Raw genomic sequence first — 12,772 nt, 5'->3', positions numbered from 1 at the left:
CCCCGGCGGGATTGGCGGAGGGGCTGAGGGGGGCGCGGCGCGCGGGAGCCTCGCGGCGGGAGGGGCGGGGGGGCGGGGGGGGTGCGGCGGGCATGCGCGGGGCGGGAGGGGCGCGGCCCCGCGGCAGGCCCCGCCCCTCGGGCGCTGATAGGGCGGCGGCGGGAAGGGGCGGGGCTTCCCGTGCCTCTGCCGCTGCCACTTCCCTCGCCGGGCCGGCCGCTCGCGCCCCGACCGTTAGGCGGCCGTTAACGGCCCGTAGTGCTGTGAGGCGAGGGGAGGCCGGGGTGGGCCTCCGCAGGGCAGCGCCCAGCCTGGGAGCGGGGCTGTGCGGGAGGCGTGCCGCCCCTGCCTCGCAGCGCCCTCGCCAGGTTGGTGCCCGAGGAAATTGGTCTGCCTTGGGGTCAGGCGCTCACGGCTCCGGCGGGGCGCAGGGAGGCCGCAGGGCAGCAACAGACAGGAGCGCTCAGCCCTGAGGGCCTTTCTCCGGCCCAGGCTGGGGGAGAGCAGCGTGCGTTTTGCGTGTTTTTGTCAGCCAAAAGCGTAGGTTTCTGCAATGCAGCTCGTCACTTGAGGCAGTTGGAGCTCCAAGGGGTGTTTCTTAAGCCTGAGCTTCATAACAAGGCTTATGGCTGCTAAAAGGACAATGGTTGCCTCCTCTCCATAGCGAGGGTGGGTTTTAGTTGTAGCATGGAGAACAAAGATGCTTGATAGGAAGTGATAGGGAAACAAGAACAAGCTCCTTTCTTGTTCTTAGCCCAGTTTGTTATTTGGGCGTTCACACTGTGTCAGAGACAAACTTACCGTCTCACATCTTTTTTCTTGCTAGCATAGATAGGTATTAAGTAACTTCTACTGTTTTTTTTTTTTTTTGCAGCTTTGTGGTGTTCTTGGTGCTTGTATCAGTTTTGAGCTATGATTTGATATCCATTATCTACAGGTTCTTATTGGCTAAAGCTGAGCTTTTGTAAAGCTCTTACATTTTGTGAAACTGCAGGAAAAAAGGTGGTAATACTTGGTAAATTAAGTGGTAAGTAGTCCCTGGGAGCTAGGGATGTGCAGCTTGTGCTGTGGGTTATCTAGAATGCCACTTCATACAGAAAGGTTGAATGAAAAAAAAATCACTAAACCAGTTCGCCCAAGTGCATTGGCTTGGATCAGAAGGAGAAGGTGGACATCAGTAGCTGTTACACTGCCTTCAGCTGTGGCATTTCTAATCTATATGGGCTTTACTCAATTATCAACTGCTTGCAGCATCAGGACATTTTTACAATGCGTAACTGTGAATGCGCTTTGCTGGGAATGGGACCCTCAAAAGTGGGTCTCTCCATTGACTTGGTCATACAATTATATTTGGAGTAATGGCAGTACCACAGTTGTACTATTTTCTAAACAAGTTTTTTTTAACAAAAGTTTGAAGCTACCTGAATACTTAATAACTAAATCAGTATGCTAAATTTCTTCTTATTATTTAAATCTTGTAAATGAAAAGATAACTAGGCATTTTTTGCGTGTTTTTGTGAATGAATGAACTTGCATGTACAATTCAGAGGCTCTTTATGGAAACCAGTAGTTTTCTACTGTATTTTTTGCTTCGCATCCCACGTGGAGGTGAGAGTAACCAAGCTACCAAGAATCATATATACAATACCAAGGTTCTTATATGGCCAGTGGTGACTAGTCAAAGCCAAGTTTCCTTAAACAGAGGAATCTGTAATCTATAAAGGAATCTAAAAAATCAAAAAATGCTTTGGAAAGAATGCCAGCAGGCTTGAAAATGACAACTGTAATGATGAAAAATTAACAGTATCTTATTTGTTCTTGCAGTACCTGGCGTGCTGTCAGAAGATCTGTCTTTGAGCAGCATCAGTAGAAAAAAATCCTGGATGGATTCAAAGGTAACTTATTTGTTGTTACAGCCAAAAGTTGCACTGCCTTTTAGTTTCGTATTGAATATTGGTTGTATACATGTACCTCCCTTCAGATGCAAGCATATACGTGTGTGTGTATATATATATTTTAAGTAGTACCTGTGTGGTTAGGGACTGTCTGTATTACTCATAGTCTTTGTGATGTGGTCATTTTTAACTGTGCATGTGGTAGGTTGGTGGTGTAAGTTGTTACTGAAAATGTGTGAAGTGTAGGTGAGGAAGATAAACAAGTTGGTGTAACTTTCTCTCTGAGGTTTTGAAACATCTTTATATAATTTGTGAACTGATTACTTTTTAGATACATAAATAATAAGCACTGCATCATTCTTTCCTGAAGGAATCCAGTTCTGAGGTTAATATTATCAATTTCAGAGCAAGTGGAGTCAAATGTAATGTATCAAATCTTAAAGATCTGTTGAATAAAATGAGGTCTAATCAGAAATCAGTACTGTCTGCTTTAATACAAGAATCTTACTTGAAGTATGAGCTGTTTGACAGTATGTAGGTGACCAGGATAATCTTTCCTGTGTTTAACATCATTAACAGCATCGTCATAAATGGAGAAAAATATTGCTATAAGGTCAGGTTCGGCATAGTGTTCTCTATCAGTGTTGGTTAAAATGTGCCTAAGATGTCCTGATGCTAAATTCTCTCAGAAGCTAGGATAGCTATTGCCTGTTCACATCCTGGTCTCTGTATTAGCTCACCAAAGCAGGTGAGAGATCCAAAAAGCTGCAAGTGAAGCTCTTGGTTGGCTGAGCCCCTTTGAACTCAGGGTTAACCCCAGGGTTGCCTCCAGTTCAGTGTTTTCAGTTGGAGCATCTGTTAGGCAATGTTCAGGAGTAAAGCTGATCAGTATACTGGGCAGAGAACTAATTCCTTTGTAAACTTGGTAACCCTTGTAAATTCCTTGGTAAACTGAGGAAACATTCTTCTGGGAACAGGAATGGATTTTGAAATACACTGCAGATGGAATTACAGTTGTTTCAGCAAGCTTCATTTTGAGCTATCAACCATATTTTGGTAATTTACACATGTAAGAGATGTTATTTCTGGAATAACTTGAGGGAAAAAAAAAAAAAGTGTAGAGTTGTAAAACAAAGGTTCCAGCCCAGCGGTACAATTAAGAATCCCTTCGATGAGTTGAAGCAAAGTCATGTTCCCCATTGATTTCCCTATGAGTAGATGTCCCTTCCTAATTTCACTAGAAATGACAAAAACACTTTTCTTGGACTTGTGTTATGCAGCATTGCTTTGTGCCTTGAGTTTAATGTGATTGTCGTAAATCTAAGGAGTGATTAAAATGATCTAGTCCTAGCTTTCATTCCAAATCAGTTAGTAATACTCTATCATTTAGATCTGAACCTAAGTGCCGCTTTCCTTGTTGTGTTCTTTCTTTTTTATGCAAAGTTGGTACTTGATATAACAGGGATGAAATGAGAAGCGTGGCATGGTCATCTGGTTTTACAGTCAGCATTGCTAGAGGGCTGGCTCTATAAGCTGCTGGTACAGGCAACATATGAATTAGTTAAATCCCAGAAGATGATGATTTATTTTGGCTTGTCTATCTAAACACTCTTATAGAATGGACTTGACTAGAAATCTTCATTTATTTCAGTCGATTCTTTACAACTAATTAGAGACTGAAGCTGATGAAAAGGTCTTCCACTGGTAGTGTAAGGTATCAATGCCTAAACATACCTGCATAGAGACTAGCGGGGAGCCAGGTGAACTTAAAATTCTGGTAAACATCTAAGTCCCTTAACTGTCTGAGGTCTGTGAGGTAACTTTTCTTCTAAATAGCTTTACCTGTGTCCAGCCATAACAACGCTGGGAAACAGACTGGCAGGTTTTCTTTATTGGCTCCCTTTGCCATGCTGTGAAGACTTGACTTTAGTGGTTCTCCAGGCAGGCTGCAGAAATGAGATATGCCCATGCTGGAGATTTGGGATGTGTGTTCTGTAATGCAGCAGAGTTAGAGAATGGGGTATGTTGATGACTTTGAAGTAAGACTTTAAAGCTTCCAGTATATTATTAGTGAGATGCTTAGACACCATTAGTTATTTTTTTCCTTTTTTTTTATTTTGTAAAAGTGTGTTTTCATGATTACTAAACTATAAAATGCTAACATCTTGCTCATAATATATATTTTTTTGCCTGTCTGTAGCACTGTAACAGTGGGGAATGCAACTTGTAACTGTACAAGGAAATGAGTAACCTGTCAGATTTAGGCTAGCAGGGACTTTCTTTAGAGAAGGCTAGTCTAAAATGTTAGTCTTGTTTTCTGTGTTTGAAGCATTGCTACAAAAGCAATCAGCAGCAAAATCATGATTAAATTTATTATTTAAACAATCGCAAGGTTTACTTGTTCTGAACATTAGAAACAGGGTACCATACTTATTTTACAGTTATGGCAATAGAATTACTAGTTTTTTTTTGCAGAATGTCAGCTTGAGAGGTTTTTCCTAATTATCTGAGTGAAAGGTACTTGAAAAACCCTCAGTAAGTGGAATGGATCCTCTACCAGTGTTTCAGAGCAAGTGTCAGAGGGCAGCATTCTGAGCTTTTTAAATGTTAATAATTCTGCTGCAGAGTCAGAAAATATTGAATCGATTCTGATAACTGCCTCGTGAGTAAATACACTTCTGATTGCTGTGAAAAGCGGTGGTGCTTATGTTTGTCAGCTTTGAAAGACCTTCTGTCTCCATCTGTTTATATTGTTGCTGTGCATGATGACTGAGGTTGCCAACTGCTTACTTCAGCTCTGTGACAGAACAGATATAAAAAGCTCTTCAAGTACACAGGAGATAATGTCCTCATCTCTTGTTTAGACAGTCTAGAGATATGCAAAAATTTTCAGTGACATGTTTTGGTACTGTGTTACTGTCAATATGTTAACTAATAGCTGTTGTCAGATAGTACACTTGAAATATAAAATGCCTTTTTTAATAACAGTTATTTATGGTAATTTCATTTCTGGCTTTCAGATAGGTAGGACAAAATAACTTTATCTGGAGGCTGCAGACCTGATCTGAAGCTCACTGAAGTCGGTAACAAATTTGATTTCGGTGACCTTTCAGTCAGCATGGCCGTTCATTATGCTATAGAGGCTTTTAGGGGTCAGTTTGAAGACTTTTCTCAGTTCCTTTATTAGTGAGAATCTGTTAAAGCAGTTGTTTTGAATCTTTGTGGAATAACAGCTGTATTTTGCTTGGTGCTTTCTCACTTTGACTTTCAAAGACAAACGAGGGGATGATACAGTTAGAAAAAGCCAATATATTTGAGGTTTTCACCCAACTATTAAACGTGTTTGAAAAAGCTATCAATGGGAAAGCTGACAGGTGTACAGGCATAAAAACATTCAGAGATGCACTGTGAGCTTACTGCTTTGGTCCCTTAAATAGAGTTAGGAGGGAAGATATTTTAGTCAGTTTATTTCCCAGAAGTTACACTCTTTTCTTTTTTAGAATTGCTGTCTATTTCAGTCAGCATAATAAAGAGTAGAAAGTATGGTTTGTTAGGGCAAACAAAGAATTGTTAGAGAGCAACATTTACAGCTGAAAATTCTATTTTGCTTCTTTTGTTGCCCTTGGCTGTCTGGCTGAAAATTATAGCAGAGATTCTGTCATCCTGGAATCCCAGCATCGGAGACAGGAAAACCAGTTTTTTCTTGCTTTAGTACTGAACTGGCAATCAGAAGTTCTTGTTGCCATAAATCAAATGTCTGTTGTTTAAATAATAAACAAAGCTATTAAGAACTAGAGGATACTAGTCTACTGTAGTGCTTTTGTATTTCTTACAACAGAATCAACTTTATCCTCTTTCATTTTGTAAGACATTGGCTATGGAAGTCTTAAAATATTTGAATGCTTAATTCAAAAAAGATGATAGCATTAGTGCCCTTTGGAAGATGTTGGTATCTCAGCCATAGATTGAAGGAGTTAAGCTTGTTGGTACAGTTGAAACAGTCGTTCGTCAAAAAAGTTGAGATACGTGCTGGCTGGTAGTTTTCAACACTAAAGATTTCCAAAAAATTTTCACTGGTTATGCTGAATGTTAAAAATCATGTGATATCTTTTCTTTCACAGACCTAAACATCCTTCATAGTATCTAGAGATCCAAAGCAGAAAGTTACTGTGTTACATAACTCATTACCAGGGAATCTCAGAATGGGAAATCATGTCAGAAGAAGAGATGGTTCTGTTTTAATTGAAAAGGTCCTACCCTAAGAACATCTATGAACACTTCTTGAAAATACTACCATATTCCCCCCCCCCCCCCCCCCCCCAAAAAAAAAAACAAGCTAGACATTTTCCAGTCCTTTTAGTCCGTCTTCCAGTTAAACAACTTGGTTTGTGAATCATGCCTTCCTGTAAAATATTAGAGTTCTTTAAAATGACCTGTTATGTATGGTGTTTAGTTGCCAACATGCCAATAATGTTAAATAAATAACCATGCAGTGCCAGACATAAATGACATCAGTCTATGGAGTTGTGGCAAAACACGCACAGACAGAATCTATATTTGGTTTTCTCCTCCTTATCCTGGAATACCTTCTGGACTACTTGTTGCTGCCATTGTAGCTTGGTGCCAGTGTGGGAGCAGTGGACAATGTAAGGAGCAAGGGTGGGATGAACCCAGTGGTCTCTGGAGGTATGAAGAGCATCTGAGTATTCCCAGTTGATGCGAGAACATTTTGCTATTACCGCCATAAACCTTCAGCCCAGCCATAGAATCTGATTTAGATAAGCGTTTCCTTTTAAATGCCAAATTGAAGACTCTGTTGCATTTCAATATTTCTTGATTACTCTTTGTCTAAGCTTGTCAGTGTTGGCAAGATAATGTCTTACTTATTATCTGTTTCACTTTATCACCTCTGATTTTTTTCATTGAAAGTCAGGAGGTTGAGAAGCTTATTTTGAAATACTTGTAAGGTTGAACCTCTGCATCATTGCTGGTAACTGATTTTTTGCTTTTGGAAGGAATATTATATTGCTGTCATCTGACTGTCAGTTTAAAATGGTCATGGAATTTGTGAAAGCACTTATCTTGATTTCTTTTGTTTTGCCTTATCAGTTTTTTAGATAAACTGGTGTTTGTCTTCAGTAAAGGAAATCTAACTGGCTGTCTAAATATATGCTTTTACATTGTTCGCAGTTACCATTAGAGAAATCAACTTTCTTCAACACAAGTATGTTCACCTCAAGTTTATAGGATATATTGGTATTGTGGCAGTTGCTTAAATGTAACACTGGGATGTATAAAAATGGTAGGCTATATAAGCAGAAATGGAGTGGCTTCTTCCATTCGACAAATGCTTCGTGAAGGTAATAGAGGGGAAGGAGGGAGAAAGCCAGTCTCCTTCACCGTTTCTTTTCCCTCTGTACACGTTATGCATCACTTAGCAGTGAACCAATACTTGTAGTGCAAGTCCATTAGTGTTACTTAGTACGAGGTTTAATTTATTCTTGTTTATTATGTGGCTAATTCAGTGGAGGTTATTTTAAGTCAAGGAAATTAATGGGCCTGTTAACTAAAAGAAAAAGATTTTTAGCAAAATGTTGTACCCTCATCACCTTTTTTTCCTCCCAGAACGTACAAATCTTAAAGCCACATCAGAATGTAGCACAGTGCCTCATGAAATAAATCAAAAACTAATTTGCAGCATTTTGAAAATCTTAACTTTTGTGTGGGTTGGTTCTGCACAGTACATAAAGAAGCTCTTAGTTTATAAAGAGAGAACCTGTTTCAAATAGTATGAGGTTCAAGAACTGAATAAAAAAAACACCAAGCACACCATGTTAGTACCAAATTTGAATTAACTGGCTATTTATGATTGTATAAATTAGTATCTCAGACCTGGAATAAGGAATAAAAGTGCTTGAGGACAATGTCTTACACTACAGGTAGAGAGGAAATTAGATATAGAAATGGGCTAACCAAAGGTGGTAAATGTTAAAATGTCAACAGGTAAGCTGAAAAGTTGAATTGAAAAGGATAGTTCTGTGATAGTTACCTAAAAAGTCAAAGAACTACACATTGGGCTATGGTTGTGCAATGTTTGAAGGATAAGCATTAAATGCTTGCACAAAGTGAGTTCTCTGCTAGCTTCAGCTGACTCTGTGAGCTGAAGTAAGTCACTTAATCTTTCTTGGCCTTGGTTTCCATAAGAAAGGGGTGATAATTTCTTCCGTACTTAAAGACATGGGGAGGACAAATACATTAAGTATCATTTAGAACTTGATCTGGTTTTGCGATCTTCAAATTGGTAATGAAATGTAGGACAAATTATGAGCGTATACAGTATTTATTCTCTGAGAAATGAGGAACTCAGAATTTGCGTTTTCTAACCAGCTAATACAGTTTTTCCTCTCCAAAGTAAGGTTTTCTCAAGAGAGAAGTCTTAAGATCGTCTAAAGTGATAACTAAAATTTATTGTCTTGAATGTTTATCCTTTATATCAGAGCATAATAATTTTACTGAGCTATTTTTCTTCCTAGGAACAGAATCCATGAGCTCTAATGGAACTACGGTTCACTTTTTTTTGTAGAGTATTAAAGAAAATTAAGGAAAAATTATTGTAGAATTTACCAGGTTTTCTTGGATTAAGAGAATCTACAGAAATTAAGGAAACAAGCAGAAGCTCTCCCTGTGGGAATAACAAATACTTGCTGTAGCTGCCTCTGTAAGGTATTTCAATACATTAGTTCGGATGAAAGGAATGATTATCAAATATCAGTTAAGTAGGTTTTTCCAGTAGATTTTCAGTTCTTTCCATGTATTTAACATGTATGAAATCAGACTCTTAAAGGAAGTCTGAGGATGACAAGTGAAGAGAAGGTAATATAACTTGATCTGTGACTGTATTTGGTTATAAAGCTTTCTAATATACTCAGTGAGGTTAAATTACTTAAATGAAATAGATGTTGGAATTGGCATGAGTTGTTTGGGAATGTGCTAGTGTAGACAGGACTGCCTTTAGTATGCTGAGAAGACATGTCAGATCAACTTAATCTAACATAATTTCCTGGGCTGCATCTGCACTCGCTTTTCCATTTTGTTTTTCCGTCCAAGATAGATCATAAGAGAATATAAATTCTGGAGGTGAGAGGGACCAAAGTGACTTGGTCACTTTGTGGTTGCCAAAGTGACAGATCATAACTGCATGCACTGCCAATTCTAAATTGATCTGTTGGAGGACAAACGTCGCAGTTCAGCTATTCCCTGGTCTGTCAGTGAACAGCAATGGGACCTCAGTGGACAGAGCTTTGACTTGTCAGCTGTGAGGCAGTTTGATTCCTACAGTAGGATCATCACTAAAGAGGGATGTTTTTCATCCATGCTTGTAAGGCTCTTCTAATCTTAAAGATCAATGACAAGCCTTCCACCAGTAGTGCTGCTCTTGAAATTTAGTTCTTGGCCTGAGAAATCGGTAGTTTCTTCTAAAGGTAAAGGTATTTGACCAGTCTTTGAATTACAGGAAGCACTGTTACTAGTACAAAGCATGGTGGCAAATTTCTGTCACAGAGCCTGGAACTAGAACTGAAATATAATGTAATATGGAAAAAATGTAGGTAACTTTTAAATGGGAGTGGTTCTGTCCCTGCTAAATTGTGTTTTGCTTCATATAAGATTCACTGTCGAGTAGGTAATTTACAATTCCTTCTAAGTCTCACATAAGATCTCCCCACCCCTTTGATAAATACTAATGTTGTCTTGGAACAAGATTGTTTTTTGAAAGATAAATGTGAATCAAGACCTATGGTCTTTCATTTTAACATTTATAGTCTTAAATAGCTGAGTTGTGACTAGGGAATAAAAATAAGGTAAACCTGGTATAATACAACTGTTTTATACAGCAGTACAAATGGCTTTGCATTACTTAGCAGTGAAGGATACTACTTAAGGACAATCTCTATTTTTACTTGCCAAGCGAAAATCTTCAAGTTGCCTACTAAACAATGTCACTTCAGGAGTACTTGTTGTTTCAGGAGAGCTTACCTAGCTCCCCCTCACCCCTGCCATGGGCAGGGACACCCCACCAGACCAAGGTGCTCAAACGCTCATCCAGCCTGACCTTGAACATCTTCAGGGATGGGGCATCCATAGCTTCTCTGGGTAATCTGTTCCACTGCCTCACTGTGCTCAGAGTGAAGAATTTCCTCCTAGCACCTAATGTAAATCTCCCCTCTTTTAGTTTAAAACCATTATCCCTTGTTCTGTGACTGTCTGTGTAAGAAGTTGCTCTCCGTCTTCTGATAAGCTTCTCTAAGTACCAAAAGCCTATGGTGAGGTCTACCTGGATCCTTCTCTTCTACAGGATGAACATCCCCAGCTCTGAGCCTTTGTTCATAGGAGAGGTGTTCCAGCCATCTAATCTTTATGGCCCTCCTCAGGATCAACTCAACCAGTTCCATGTCCTTCTACTGCTGGGGGCCCCAGACTTGGATGCAGCACTCCAAGTGGAGTCTCATAAGGGCAGATACCAAGGGGGACAGTTGCCTCCCTTGACCTGCTGGCCATGCCTCTGTTGATGCAGCCCAGGACACAATTGGCCTTTGCAATCTGCAGATTTCAAGTCTCATCAATTAGACCATTTATTCAAAATAATCCAAGTGTATGTCTGCCTTGAAGTCAGTGAGGTGGAGGGGGCGGTGAGAGGTTACCTGTCTTTGAAATGGGGAAACTTACATCTAAAAGGCACCTTTGGTTCAGTCATCTGTGTTGATAGTTACTCAGTGTCACCTGTGCTCTGTTAAAGCTTAACTCACTTGCTAAACTAACATCTATCTAAACCATTGAAATGTAAAGGCTTATCTATTAAAAAAGCTAATGGTAATTTCCTTTATGTAGCATATCTTAATTTCTTGCTAGGCAAATGCTAAGGAACTCTTAAAACTTTGAGTTCAGATGTATTGCTTCAGTTTTCACTAATTTAAAACACTGAAATTTTATCTTGATTTTTTTCCTACAGTGCTCTAGTAAATTAACAACCATACTTCTTATCCATAATGTCTGTGAAAGTGTTTGCTTGGCTGACGTTCATACAGTCCTATAAAGAAAGGGGTGGGTATGCTGCTTCTGTAGCCACAATAAGAAGCAGGCATGTGCAGTGAACCATCTGTGATCTTTCTAGTGCCATTCACTATTGTACAGAACCAGCTTGGCCCAAGTCTGAAGGTTATAATTACTAGAAGGAGCTTTATCTCAGAAAAATCGTACTCTCTAACTTGTAGACAGAAAAGCATATATTTTTCAGTTGCTAAGATCCCCAAACAACCTGGTAATTTCTCTGCATTTTCAAGAAGAGAAACTGACTTGTATTCAAGTCTCCAGTATTGCCATCATAGAGTTTAAAAAAAAAAAGTCATTTTTGTTTAAAATACAATACTTACATCAAAAGCGCTACATTTTGGAGGTTTTAGTTTTATAGAAAAATTGTATGGAGACAACTTCTTCCTGAGCTATAAAAGTATCAGTAGAGATGACCTGTGTAATATATCCTATCACCACTTAGGTTGCACCTCACAAAAACAAACTGACACCACATGAAGGATGTAGTTGTGTAATGAAGAAATAGTTGGAACGTGCAGAACATATCTCAGGGTGGGGGAGAAATGGAAGAGATCTGGTGCCATAGGCTCAGTCATACCAGAAAACACTGGTTTCTGTTTATAGGAAGACTAAATATTTGTTACTCTGGAGGAATTCTACGTAAACAGTGAAGGGGAGAATGAACTTTTGAGCTGTTGGTGTAAAGAGTTCTTGGGGGTTCTGTGCTATCTGGCTTATGAAAGTGTTCGGGTAGCTTCTAGTTTTGCACAGCCTTCAAGCATGTGGGATCAAGGGGTGACTTGCATATCTCTGGTATGACTCCTTTGGGTGGCTGGCTGGCTTTTTCAGTTAACAAGCATGTAACTTGAGTTGCTTAATAATGCTGACATGAAAAATACCTCACTAGACTTCAAAATGCAAGAGGAAGTGTGACTCTTTAACTCTAGGGCTAACATCCACTTGTGGAGAATGAAATGTAGGTAAGTAACACCTACAACTGATTTGCATAAAATTATGTTCATTTTGTGAATGATACCTTTTCAACACCCTGTCTTCCACAATACAAAGGCACAAGCACAGCAGTCTTACCTACCACTGTTGTTCCAAACACCGGTGATCTCCCATTTTTTGTATAGGAATGTGCAGTCAGCATCCACATGTTTATAAATTTCATCTTTGAGTCACTTTTTTGGTATAAGTAAGAAAATAATGGCCCCTTGGTATTGTAAATGATTTTTGTCTGCCACAGAATTTACTTATCCATATTGTATTTCCCAAACCACTAAGGCAACTGCAGTTGTGAGAGCAGCCTTTCATTATGGCTAACTGTGTGCAATAGCCGGCTAATCCAAGTAACTGAAAATTCTTGCAGAAGATGGATTCTAGTAACTTTCATAAAATGTGAAATACCAGCTTATGTGTTTTGATCCTAAATAAGGATCTTGGATTTTTGGAGAAATAACTGCTTGTGCAAGATGTACTTGATTAATATTACGCGTGTTGCACATTAGTGATGTTCTGATACGAATGCAAAGTCAACTTGACAGGCATTTACTAGTCTAGAAATAGATTTTACAGAAAATCATTAAATCAAAGGCCAGTGAATTGTTGCTCAGTTTGGAAACCAACTCTGTTCTACTGCTCAAAAAGCTGTTTCAGAAAAACAAGGTATGAGGCATGCATCAGTTTTTATTTTCTTCTTGGAAAAGTCTTTGATTTTTATCTTAATCCTAATAAATCAAATCTACAGGTAGTTAATCTGATGTAAACAGGTCTGTTATGGTCACGTT

The 12,772-nt window shown here is 39.2% G+C and overlaps 1 protein-coding gene across 6 annotated transcripts in view; it reads left to right on the top strand.

Moving 5' to 3' along the window:
• The first annotated feature begins 125 nt into the window (after nt 1-125).
• SHLD2 (shieldin complex subunit 2) overlaps nt 126-12,772 on the top strand; it is a 35,222-nt gene continuing 22,575 nt past the window's right edge. For 4 of the 6 annotated variants that reach the window (XM_080597883.1, XM_080597886.1, XM_080597887.1 and 1 more), the window contains exons 1-2: nt 676-1,027; nt 1,825-1,895. The gene's annotated coding sequence lies outside the window, so the exon portion shown is untranslated. The other 2 variants (XM_080597885.1, XM_080597884.1) reach the window with 2 other exon arrangements.

This window comes from Anser brachyrhynchus (assembly GCF_964034855.1).
Source record: "Anser brachyrhynchus genome assembly, chromosome: 6".
NCBI classification, from domain to species: Eukaryota; Metazoa; Chordata; class Aves; order Anseriformes; family Anatidae; genus Anser; species Anser brachyrhynchus.
The sequence above is the reverse complement of the archived record's forward strand: the minus strand, read 5'-3'. Positions and strand labels throughout refer to the sequence as shown.